The sequence below is a fragment of the Elaeis guineensis genome, chromosome 8, assembly GCF_000442705.2.
Source record: "Elaeis guineensis isolate ETL-2024a chromosome 8, EG11, whole genome shotgun sequence".
In the NCBI taxonomy this organism is placed as follows: Eukaryota; Viridiplantae; Streptophyta; class Magnoliopsida; order Arecales; family Arecaceae; genus Elaeis; species Elaeis guineensis.
The window spans coordinates 13,026,278-13,040,096 of NC_026000.2; the positions used below are offsets into that span (position 1 = coordinate 13,026,278).

At 37.0% G+C, this 13,819-nt stretch overlaps 1 pseudogene; it reads right to left on the reverse strand.

The window, feature by feature from the left end:
- Positions 1–10,960: 10,960 nt before the first annotated feature.
- On the reverse strand, positions 10,961–12,520 carry LOC140851103 (zinc finger BED domain-containing protein RICESLEEPER 2-like; annotated as a pseudogene).
- Between the last annotated feature and the right edge of the window lie 1,299 nt (positions 12,521–13,819).

Consider the following 13,819-nt stretch of genomic DNA (forward strand, 5'->3'; position numbering starts at 1 on the left):
GATTGATATTTTATGAAACTGAAAGATAATCTCAACCTTCATGTCGGTATTTGATAGAAATTCAAAATAACTTCGACCCTGAGATTGGTATAACCTTGATCTTAACATCAATATTTTATAGAGCTGAAAGATAACCTCGACCTTCAGATCGGTATTGATAGATAACCTCGATCTTCAGATCGATATTTGATGGAATATCAAGATAACTTTGACCCTGAGATCGATATTTGGGAGATCTTATCTCCATTATGCCTCTCGAGGCTCTACCAATCTAGAGAATGGATTTTAGGAAGATCTCATTTTCATTTTGACCTCTCGGGGCTTTACCCATCTGAAGATTGAATTTTTGATGATCTCGACCTTCTGATGAAGTCGGTCCTTCTCTGATCTTTTGATGAGCTCGACCTCTTGATAAGATCGATTTTTTTATAAGCTCAGCCTTCACCCTTCTAATGAGGTTAACTTTTTGATGAGCTAAACTTTTTGATGAGCCTCTGGTTAATATTTTTCTTATCTTTGGGTTTGATACTCTTTTGTTTCAACTGATATACTCAAGAACCTATCATCCTGTAAGAAAGGAATAGAATAGTAGATGGGGCTTGAGAGTCTATTACCATGGAGGTTGTGCATTCTGTTTGAGAGCCTCTTGGTTTTGTAGACTCCTTATTTTCTATCCTGGCTAGGACTTGTTTTGACTTTATGTTGGCTTGGCTTTGACTTTGGTTCGATCGTAATTTTGATTCTGACTTGGTCATATTTTTCTCCTTTGATCCTGTAAGAAGGAAAAGAGAGAAAATAACAAGTAAAAGCTTAGGAGTCTTTTACCATAGGTTCTTGTTTGAGAGCTCGCTAATTCTGGTTGACTCCTTGTTGTTCGGCTCAGGCTTGATCTGTGCTTTGAATCATTTTAATTTTAGATGGAGATCAAGCTCTCTCCCTTTCTTTTTTTTTAATTTTTTTTCTCTCTCTTTCTCTCTCTCTCTCTTTTTTTGATCAGTTTTGATCTGGACTTTGGAGATGCCCATAGATCACCTTAGAGTTGCTTGGGGTTAAATGCATACATAGACATTTTGTGTTAGGTCGGTGGACTACTGTCCAAGAATTTCTCCTTGTTTTTCAACCTGAAGTCATTCCTTCTGGCACTTTTCATAATAAAATATTTGAAACTGTGTATTGTCCTGTCAATCTTTCCAATACCTTTTGCAATTGGGGCCTGTGGGGACCAAGCTGATCCAGCTCTGTGACAAGAGGCCCCATCCCAATCCTCTTGAATGACCTCACCTCCATCAAATATGAGCACCAGGCCTGGGAGTTGATAATGATGGGGTTTTCCGAGATCGTCTTCTTAACAAACTCCTTCAGCCTTGAACTAAAAGAAGCAGAGGTCATGAATCGGATGGCGAGGGCTCTATCTATTGCTCCACCAGTGCAGTGGTAGAAGATGGTGGAGCATAAGGAAGGACGGAGAGGAGTAGAGGAGAGAGAGGTGAGCGGTGAGAGGTGATGGTGCCACTTAAGGTTCGGGGAGAAAGCCACGTTCATTTGCGTCAGATAATATCTCTCCACCATTAATCCTCTCTAGGCCAAAGCCTTCCCCCGCTGTCATTGACAGCAATATTTCACTCTGATAAATCCCTGAAAGGGTCCGAGGGTGCCGCACACAAAGGCCGATCTAAGAGGGTTTGGTGATGGGAGATTATTGATCGAGTTGTGCCGGTGTTGGAAAGTCATCGATTGGGCTGATTGAGTTTTTTGTCGGGAAACATACAGGAGCAGGGCCACTGACATGCAGAGCTTTGAGGCTGACGGATTACTGACCTAGCGGTGCTTGGCCCCGAGAACTCACACAAGTGCGCGGGAGCTCGAAGAATGCTGACCTAACTGGGTTTGAGGGAGCTTTAAGGCCAGAAAACTACCGACCTGGGTGGTTTGGCATCGGATGGCACATTCAATGCAGGCAACATCAGAGAAGGCCAGTCCGGAGGTGCTTGGCTCTGGGGTGATGTCGATCTGGAAGAGTTGACATCAGGAGGCCACTGGGCCACCAGAGTTAGGCACTGAGAGGTGCACAGGAGTGCACGTAGGTGCGGAGGAGAGATCTAGAGTCTCAGGGGTCGTCAATCCAACGTAGTCCACCATCAGGATGCCTCCGATCCAAAAGAATCAATGCCAGGAGATGAGTGGGCGTGGAGAGGTCACCTGATCGGGCGGTGCTTGGATGCCTGGAGGCCCTTGGATGTTGAGAGGTCGCTGATTGGGCGACGTTCGGACATCAGGAAGCTCTCGGATGCGGGGTGGTGCTTGGACGTCAGTATCTTGTCGAAATGCCAAAAGGCTCATGGGCGTGGAGGATTGCCGATCGGACGGCGTCTTGGTCACCGGGGGTCGCACGGGTGTATATGAGATCTTGAATGGGGGAAACCAACCTCCTTTGTCCTTCACGCCTCTCTTTTCTTTCTTTTCTTTTCCTTCTTCTTTTTTTTTTTTTTTAATTATATGTCACCTGTTAGGTGACGTGAAGAGCATCGTTGTATTTGTTTGATACAGGAAAGCCAAATAGTGAAAGGCTAGTCACAGATGATCTCGACCATATCTGAGGTCAGATACACAAGGACTATATCCTCTCTTTTTTTTTATGTGGTTATGTTACCTGTAGAATGATGCAACAGGCCTCATTGTATCCAGTGGGTGCGGGAGGATCAAGTCATGGAAGATTGCTTACAGGAAACTTCGACTGTATCCAAGGCCGGCTCACATGCTCAAGAACTCGTTGACCTGCAAGAAAAAAATATAATAATAGATGGAGTTTGAGAGTTTATCACCATAGAAATCATGAGTTTTATTTGAGGGTCTTAGAAGAAGAGGAGACCAAAAATAACATTCTTGCCCTTGTCATGTTTTCGAGCACCGAGCCTGGCTCTTTTGCTTTTTGAATTGGTGAGTGATATCACTTCACAATACATGGGGGCCATCTCCAATAATGCCATGAGTTGGTAACTTAAGGGTTTAAGCATGGTATAGTGAAGTGATGTGACCTGATAAGACTACACAAAGGAATCTGATCTCCTGTAGATAAGAATTGAGATATTAAAGAAAATATCACTAAAGGCTTATTGCAGAGTACTGCCCTTTCGGGGAAGAGCTTTCATCTGCCCCCCAATCTCCATCAGAATGGAGGTGAAATTGCTTCTGGCATATCTCTCAGGGGAGGCGGGAAGATAGAGAGTCATTTTGTGCTCTCTGATTCATCATTTTTTTATAAAATTTTTTTGACAATGGAGGTTCAGACCCTCCTTCTAACGTCAATCTGTTGCTGCGAGGCTCAAAATCTCAAGTGGAGAGATTATATTAAGTCATGCTGGAATGGCTATGGTGATCCAATTCGAGTCTCCTTCGAGAAATCTTGCAAAATAATTCAAAAAATCGGATGGAGATTCTCTGGTTCTTGATCCTCCGATGCTTAAGTCAATTTGAGCCTCGAGAACAGAAGATGGAAAAATAGAAGAATAGAGAGCAGGAGGGTTAGTGAGAAGCTAGAGAGTTTATAACTTCGTAGGAGCTAGAGCCCCAGCAGCAGAGTCTCTCTCTAGTTTGAGCTTGGAACTTGAGAGTCAGAACTTATCTGGAGGATCCCCTGGCTCTCTATTTATAGAGAGATTGATGAGATCGTTGGAAGAGTTTGTTAGACCGTTAAAGGCTAGCTGTCGAGTTTGTTAGGCTGTTGAAGGTTAGCTGTAAATGAGCTAGAGCATAGCTGTATATATTAGCTGAAAATGAGGTCATACTTAGCTGTATGTGCTAGTTGGGGATGAATTGTAGCACAACTGTAAGTGAGATCGTGGCTAATTATAGCTTAGTTGTAAAGATTATAGCAGGCTTTAATAGGATGACTATGGTTATCAATGTAATAGTTCACCTCGATAAAATATCAGGATGAAATCAAGTATCATATGAGACCCTGAACATCTCAGATATATGTATACTCTATTTCATATCGGTATTTATATGAGCTGAAATGAATCAGATTGGTACTTATATGACCTAAGATAAGTCGGATCGGTATATATATGAGCTGATCATAATACTTCATCATAAGTCAATTCAGATAACTCAGGCCAGTATTTATATGAGCTGAGATGAGTCAGATCAGTATTCAGCCTCCAATTCATATCGACATTCAGCTTTCAATTCAGGTCGACTTTATATGAACTCAGCCTCCAATTCAGATCGACTTTATATAAACTTAACCTCTGGTTCAGATTAGCTTCCTTATGAGCTTACTTTCTTATTCAGATTGACTTTATATGAACTCAGCCTCCAATTCAGATCGACTTTCTAATGACCTCGGTCTTCTAATCAGATCAGATTTTTGGTGACCAAAGTTAAGATCGATTTTATGATAAGCTAAGGTGGAATAACCCCCATAACATATATAACATTAAAAAATAATTATATTGTCAAATTAAGTATAAATATATTTTATTTGATACTGATATAATAAAATTAGTATTATCTTATTTATTGTAGTAAATAATGTATAATTTATATAATATTGTTAACAATATGTGCTCTATAAGGAGATAATATATATAACTAGGTTATATACACATTTTTAACAATAAATAAGATTACCTATTGAGTAAAAAGTTAATCATAAAACAATAATTGAAAATTTTTGGGAAATGGAGGGAGGTTTTTCAACAATTCTGTGCCCTTCCTCAAAGTAGGTTATACCATGTGGCAAGGGTAAATCCCTGCCATAGAATAAACCTATCCCTCATCCTATATTTGGCATTTGGATAAACAGAATGGAATAACTAGCTTATTTCGTTCCTATTCCACCATCCAAACATGGTTTAAAGAAATAGATCCACTCTTCAGGAAGAAAGATTACACCATAAAATTTCATATATTTATACAAATAGGGAAATTAAAATCAGAATATATTGGAATGTGAATGAAATATTTATTTTTTTTGATACATTTGATTCGTGACTAGAATCGAAATAGATTTCAGAATAAGATTTAAATACTAAGTGATAGTTCAGATCGGATTTTGGAGATTTTTCGGTTTTCCTTGAAATATAAATGGAACTCTTCTCAATCAAATACTTAGGATAAAATTAATTATTGTCATTTCAAAATCTGATTTTCTCTGACCAAATTTGCTGAAGATGAAATTTTTTGATTGTACATTATTAGCCTTGACCGTTGGCGATTCAATTCCCAGGGACGCTAGATATAAAAATCTCCAGTGTATCCTGAATAGTGGGTCCATAGTCTATTCTTCTACCTCGCTAATCCATCCCCGTACCTCACCCAAAAAAAAAAAAAAAAATCTCACAATTTTAATCTCTATATTATTTCTATTTCAAAATTTTAACTTGCATGATTCATAGATAAGTTTGAAACTCAGGCACTCAACAGTTGGAGTTTCGATGGACTGTGATGGTTCCACACGGCGAAAAACGAATAGCTGGCATGAAGAGTTGCGACTCTTTTCCCCAAACAAAAAAAAGTAGCACTATTTTTATTAAATTATATATATATATATATATATATATATATAAAAGAGAGAAGCACTACATAGTCTCCGACTCTTCCGGTTGATCTAATCCTCTCCTTCACGGCCCCTATTAATTACCAATCGATCAAGATTCTAATCGGCTCATGGGTGGTGAGGGTTAGTTGTCAAGCTGTGCCTAAAAATTTTTATCCAGAAGGGTAAAAAGGCCGTCGTCTCATTGGAAAAAACAGGTGCCGATAGTTTTACTCCGCTCTTCAAATTTGAACGGGGATAATGCCTAATTGCGTGATTATAGAGGAGATTGTAAAGCTGGGATTCGTGGATAATGATGACCAACATTAGGAGGCTGACGTATGGCCGCAGCTGGTTAAGCAATAGGGTTTGGAGGAGGAAGAAAAAATTGTTTGCATAAATTCGAAAGAGTAAAATTATTTTATACAATAACAGTTCCGTGCGTTTGATTGGATGGATAAGTTTAGAACTAACTCTCATGCGATACCGTTGTGTCAGAGTAAATGATTTAAAAGGTGCACCTCACACGACACCCTCATCTTTTCAATAAAAAATAATAGTAATATAAAAACATAAAAATATTAATAGTATTTAATTATAATAATATTTTTATTTTATTTATAGAAATTATATTAAAATTAATTACATTTTCAAATTACATATAAACATATTTTATTTTATAATTATATAATAAATTAATATTATATTAGTCATCATAGTAAATAATATATAATTTATATAATTCTAGTAATATTATTTTTTTAATGATTAAATAAAAATAATAGTAATACTATAAAAAAAAATTTCCATCCATATGTGGAGATAACGTATGTAACAAGATCACATCCATATTTTTAATAATAAATAATATTATCTATTGAGTAAATAATTAATTATAAAACTAGACAATTTGGGGAAGGGAGAGAGGGTTTCTCACCGACGAGGCGGGCGAGAGAGGCCAAATAATAATCAGGAGATCAGAGGGCCCCTAATGAATTGCATCTTTATTCAAAATAGGTTATATCATGTGGCAGAGATTTATCCTCTACCGTAGGATAAACCTGTCCCTCCCAATTTTGGTGTTTGGAGAAATAGAATGGAATAACTGGCTTATTCCGTTCCGATTCCACGATCCAAACACGGTCTAAAGAAATAGAGTCACTCTTTAGAAAACAAAGATTGAATCACAAAATTTCGTGCTTTTATGCATCTAATGAAGTCCCATGATCATGTCTTATTAACTATGATGCTTGGTGACTCGATTCCTACAGACGCCGGAAATAGAATTCTTGGCAAGACGGCAAGTCTTTTCCGAGGGTGTTAATAGTTTATCCCGGATGGCAGATCCATCATTAATTATTTTATCACTCTAATCTCATCCAAAAAAAAATTCCACACAACTTTATTCTTTACCCGATTATTTCTATTTTCAAATTCCAACCTGCATGATTCGTAATCAAGTTTGGGACTATCATGGTTCCATGCGGCGAGAATCAGATGGCTGGCCTAAAGGTTTGGAATTTTTTTTCCAAATAAATGAAGACGCACTATTTTTATGAAAAGAAAAAGAAAAAAAAAAAAAGAAAAAAAATGCTACATCATGAAGTGGCCATCGACTCTTTCGGTTGATCACCTCTCCTTTTCTTGAAACTTTTAGTTGGATCAAGTCTATCATTGAATTGGTGGAGCAATCTACGTGTAAAGCAGCAAGCACAAACACATATGTATCATGCTCTTTTCTTTTTGTCCATCTTAGTGAATAAACGATCTACCAACTCAACGATGGATTTGATCCAAACAATAATTTTTTTTTCTATAAATTATTCGATTATCCCTCCTTTCCAGGATCTTTATCAATTATTGGCTGATCAAGATTCTAATCAAGCCGATTTGATAGATCGGGACCATCAAATGATTTACAAGAGAGAATCTCGTCTTTTGGATGGTGAGGGTTCAATGTCAGGGATAAAGAGCTGTGCTTAAAGTTTATTTATTCTGTACGGAAGTGGAGATGGTGGCAAGTAACACCACCATGTCTTTATCCGTTAAGGAAAAGGTCGTCGTCTCTTTGACGTTTGTTGCACACTTAATCGTTAAGGGGTAAAAGGTCAATCAGTGAATTCATGTTCTAACTTCTTTTACAGCTGAGTATAGGGGCCGTCTTTGTTTATGTCGGAAGCCACCTTTTCTAATTAACAATGCCTTCGCTTGTCCTTGTGATAAATATAATATTGTTAAATTTACATTTTGAAGACATTTGGGCAATCATGGGCATCTAATGCAAGGTGTTTATTGTCCCACACATAACATCCTCTAACTCCATGAGTAGTTGATGCATGTGCGGGTTTGTGAAAGCCACCGTCACAGTAAAAATCATAGGTGAATTCGTATGGTGCCATTGATCCCTACACGGGATGCTCTCCAGCTTGGATTGAATAGGAAAGGCTGCTTCGCTAAATCATGTTCGTCCATCATTGGTGCAATGGTAACGGTCATGAACGAAGGTCATGAATGAATAGACTTGAGGCCTGTTCAATAATGTTTGTTTGTTTTTTTTTTTTTTTTGAATAAGAATCCAATAATGAATGCTAAGTCATTACAATCATTATTGAAGCGCCTGTTCATGTAGTATTTGAATCTATAAAATATTACCGGCAAAAGAATTGTTTTTGATTTTAAGAGCAGCAATTTATGGTCCGATCCGTCGTTCTAATCCGTGAGCAATCTATTTTAAGCAGATTTGGATCATAAATGGATCAATCCGTCTAAATCTATTTATTAAATATATTGAGTTCAAGTTTAGATTTTTATCTATTTAACTAATTTTTATTCATTTAAAAAATAAGTCGGATTAATCTTTTTAAATTTGCTTAACATATTTCCGACCTGTTTAATCTGACCTATTTAATCTATTTAATCTGATTTGATCTATTTAATAAATAAGTTAGTTGATTAGATCGAATTTATCTTTATAAAAAGATCTAATTTGCATTCATAAATTTTTAATTTGATCTACAATCCGTATCTAACTTGGTCTATGAGATTGCCACCCCCGGTGGTACTACAATCATAGCCTAGTGGTAAAATTTTGTTTCAGGCCATCTTGGTTGCATCTCAAACATACTAAAGATGCACATTGAGGATGAATCATGCAAGTCCTTATCTTCGCCTCATTTTATATCTTATGGTGGTTGGACTGAGCTCTACCATGGTTAATGGGCTCAATAAAGAAACCATAAAAAGATTATTGGACCGCATTTGAAATTAAATATGCTGGATGGGTTAATAAAGCATCCCATTAAGAAACTAAGCGCTAAGCATTTTAAGGGAGCTGTTGTGGCACAAAGATAATGTTACCCATCATTATAACAAAATATTACCTGTTGGTCCCATTCAAAATATCGCATGTGAAACGTGGGAATAGACATCTGCAAGCATCGATGAATAAGATATTGCCCAGGTGCAGAGCAATGGAAGAAGAATCCCTAGGTTGAAGACAAATATTAGGCCTGCAAATGGGTCGGGTCAGATCGGTTCCTGAGTGATCCCAACCCGATCCAATTTTTTAATCGGATCTTGATATTGGATCCATACCCATCCTGATAAAAAATCAGATCGGATCGGATCGGATCCATGGCCAAATTTATTGATTCATCGGATCATTCGAATCGGTTCGGGTTCATATATAACCCAGTCCCAATCCATGAAATACGGATCCGGTTCGGGTCGGATCCGATTTGGATCCAATCCTATTTAGTTTTTAAATGGAGCGCATTATAAAGCAAAAAAATTATTCATATAGATAAAAAATAAATAAATAAAAATAAAAAAAATAAAAAAAATAAAAAAATCCTTTCTTTATAATGTGTTAGATGAATTATAAATTTGCTAGAGATTATCATACAATACACAAGTTGGCCAATAAATAAAAGATAAGATATTGTTTTGGAAACAAGCAGAATAGTAATTTCAGATATTGGGAACAGGAGAAAATATTATGTATCGTACCCTTAGATCGGCCATGGTTGTCCCGTAGTGCTTGTACAGTGCATTACACATGTCTGGGATCTTGCTCTCCTTAATCCTTAGCTTCTCGACCATATAATATGAACATAATAGCAATAGTTGTGAGCCATACGTGTCCGCTGTAAACTCTTTAAATATGATACAGAGGAACTATCAACAAAATTCAGAGAAGTGAATGCACACTTTCAATGTTTTTGCGGCACTCGATTGCTATGCCAGAGCTACAAAGGTACAGAGTATCGTCGAGATCTATATGTCGTTACAAAGCATAGAGTTGATAAATATTTGCTTTGCTCAAATAGTATGTCTCAGAACAAAACATTAAAGCAGAATACATACCAAAGAGAAGGCAATCATATTTAGGTATCCAAGCCGACCGGTATCGATCCTCAAATTCCATTTCGATCTGCTAGAACTTCAAAAGAATGGAAGGATGATTATGTTTCTCAAAACCAGCAAAATGGAGATGGGAATGATGATTATTTTTCTCAAAATATAGCATCCAATCATCCAAGAAGGCATCCTTTAATATCAAGAATCAAAATTATTTTTCTCATCAAGAATCACAATGCATCCTTTAATATCAGCATCCATTGCTCTCAAGATTGTATCAAGCTACAATGTTCATTTTTACCTTAGAAAAAAATATTCATAAACTAAACTCGAGCATTCAACAATCAAATTAGATAAAATGCGGTAGCAATATGAGTGTGGCACCAGCTTGTAACAATATAGTAAAATTAGATACAATATCATGAAAATACAGTATCTTGCTTGAGAAAATATAGGATAAACTAAAAGAAACATTAGTGAATCAGAATGATATATCCACACTCTAGCTGTAAATAAGATCTCCTAAGATGATGTAGCACCTGCTACAACCAAAGAAAAGTAAAACATAAAAATATATAGAAGGCAAAGAAATATGCAAGTACTTTTAAGATAAAAATTAACAATATAAACATAATAATAAAGTTAATTGTTACCAACATGAGCTAATCATAAGCATCAATGATAACAGCCATTTCATAATCTTCAATCTTGTACTTTGTATCTATGTATAAAAAAATAATGAAAGTAAAAATTATAAAATTTTAATACCATAGTATATGATAAAGTTTATGAATGTTTTAGGTGTCTCGAAGCCAATCTTGAGTGCATATTAAGACCTTAACTGTATTGGGAGATAGGCTACTACGAAAATCATTCAAAACCCTTTCAGTAGTGCTGAAGGCAGACTCAGATGCAACAATAGACACTGAAATAGCCAATATATCACAAATCATCTTAGACAATATTGGATATTTTGATTCGTTGATTCTCCAGTAGTCTAGAATATCAAAATTTTGATCCCCTAGAGGATGAACATGTTTTTTAAAAAAATTACATTGCAAGTTATTTTATTAGCAATATTGAATTATATTTTAATACAAATATATAAATTAGAGATCATAAAATACCTTCTCTTCTAAATAGATCTCTAATTCTGACTTAGATGGTTGGGCAACTTCTTCTTCTTGAATAAATTCTTCATAATCTTGCATGAAAATACTCTCATCTCCTTTATCTTGAATTGTAGACACCATCTCCTCCACTTGAACATGAGAGCCATGTGCACCATATAAAATTGTATAATGATCATAAAGACTTTGAATAACATCATGTACCTTATTGATTTCAATTGAAGCACGATCACCATTACTATAGATTTTTTGAAAGCAATACTTAATAAGCTTCATCTTATGTCTTGGATCAAGAACAACCCCAACAGCAAAAATATGATAGCAATCTTTTCAATACTTGTCAAATTTTTCTTGCATTTTTAAGATCATCATCATCACAACTGCATTTGAACTCCTAGATTCTTGAATTAGAAGTATTTGTATTCTTCAAATCTCATAGAAATATAAATTTGTAGTTGTATTTTTTGTTTGTAAAAATAATTCAGTTATGTGATGGAAAACCTTTAAAAAGTTGCAAATAATGGTACCTTGAGACCAATCTTCTTCAGTTGGTGCATTTTTAAAATTAGGATCTCGAGCCTCAAGTCGCATAAATACTTTTTTGAATTGTATAGCATTATTTAGCATAAGATATGTAGAATTCCAATGAGTAGGTACATCTATGCATATCCTTTTCTTACCATTCATTTTTAATTGTTTGACAATTCCCATAAATATTTTCAATCTTGCTTGAGATGACTTTATAAATTTAATAGCCTCTCGAATCCTAACAATAGCACCCTCCACTACCTTCAACCCATCCTTCACAATCAAATTAAGAATATGTGCACAACAACGCACATGAAAGAACCTACCATCCAAAAGTAAGTCTCTTCTAAATTATCTTTGAAGTTCTGTAGCCACAACTGTGTTTGCTGACAAATTATCAAGGGTGATTGAACCTAATCTTCTTTCAATATTCCAAGATGAAATACAGTTTGCAATACAATCACTAATGACTAAGCCTGTGTGTGGTGAAGGCACCATCTTAAAATTGATAATATGCTTTTTAAGTTTCCAATCATTAGTGATGTAATGTGCAGTGAGACACATATATCCCAATGTCTGATTTGATGTCCATATGTCAGATGTTAAGCTAATTCTTCCACAATTTACTTTAAACAACTCATATAGTCTTCTTTTTTTCCTTTCATATGCTTTCAAGCAATCGGATGCCAATGTTGTCCTTGAAACAATATGAAATTCAGGTCTAAGATTTCTAACAAACATCCAAAAAGCCGGATGTTCAACTGTTGTAAATGGCATCTCTTGTAGAATTATCAATCTTGCAAGGTCCTCACGGCTTTTCTCTTGATCAAATGAATAAGGAGTTAACTCATTCAATGCAACACCATCTTTTGATGTTATATTACCTATTAACTGTTTCTGTCTCTTATCAAGACTTTTTTTTAACTTACATTTATTTGTATGTTTGTGAAGATGACTTGTCCCATTTTTAGGATCAGCTGAAAAAATAACATGGCAATAATTGCATTTAGCCTTATCTTTTTGGTTTTCTATCTCAGAATAATGATTCCATATCTCTGACCTCCTTTTTTTGCTCATTTTAGAGCTATCTATATTAGAGGGCTCTACCGATTGCGAACTAGTATAACCAAGTGCACTTGAAACTTCAACTGTATTTTCATTGCTACCCATCACAAACATAAACCTATTTCACATAGAATTAAATAAAAATAAATAAGCATAAATTATAACTAATTATATTAGAAATATAAAATGAAACAAAACCTATATCAACCTATATCTTCAGGCACATAAAAGAACATGGAAACTAAAAGTCTAAAATATATCTTGAGAGAGGGAGTGGGTCTAAAATAAACGAAACTAAAAGTCTACTACAACCGGATCTGAAAGAATATGAAAACTAAAAGTCTAAAATAATTAAATAAATGGAACTAAAAGCCTACTGCAATCGGGTCTAAAAGCTTGCGGCCACAAATGGAGTGGGAGAGGGTAGCGACGAAGCCGAGGAAGTGGCAGCTGGAATCGGAGGAGTGCAAGCGACGGGTATTGTCGGTAGAGAGAGGGGCATCTAAGGGCGGAGGAGGAGGAAGGTGGAGCCCCAAGGGGGGTGCGTCCAAGCAGAGGAAGAGGAAGGCAGAGGAGTTGGATGGGGGCGTGAGGGCATCAATCTCCGAGGGTGGAGGAGGAAGGGGGTAGGGTTGCCTGCGGCGACGGAGGAGGAAGGTGGAGCCATGTTAAGGAGAGGGAGAGGGAGAGTGAGGTGGTGCTGGTCCACGGTGGCACCATTATCCGAGAGCTTGGGGACTTTGAGAAAGGACTCCTAGATGCTGGGGATGCCATTCTCCATTGTGCCGTTAGCCTCCTTGTTGACCTGGGAGAGGCGAGTTGGAAGAGTTTTGAGGGAGGTTGGGGGGTAGGGGGTTGCCTGCGGCGATGGGGTAGGGGGTTGCATGCGTGCAGATCGAACGCCGGCGGTGGGGATGTGTCGGCCCACGATAGCGGCGGGAGGCCACGGAAGCGATGGGGCCACCCAGGCGCAGTGGACTAATCATGGCAGATGCGAGGAGGCCACGATAGGTCAGCAGCGGAGTTGGAGGAGGACGGTGGGGAGGAATTCATACCTGAGAGACGTCGAGACGGAAGCCCGAGAGAGATGCCGAGATGGAGAGAAAGCTTGAGGGAGATGTCGAGATCGAGAGAATCAGAGAAAAATTGAGGGAGACACCGATCGAAGAACTAAGATTTGAACAAATTTGAGAAAAAA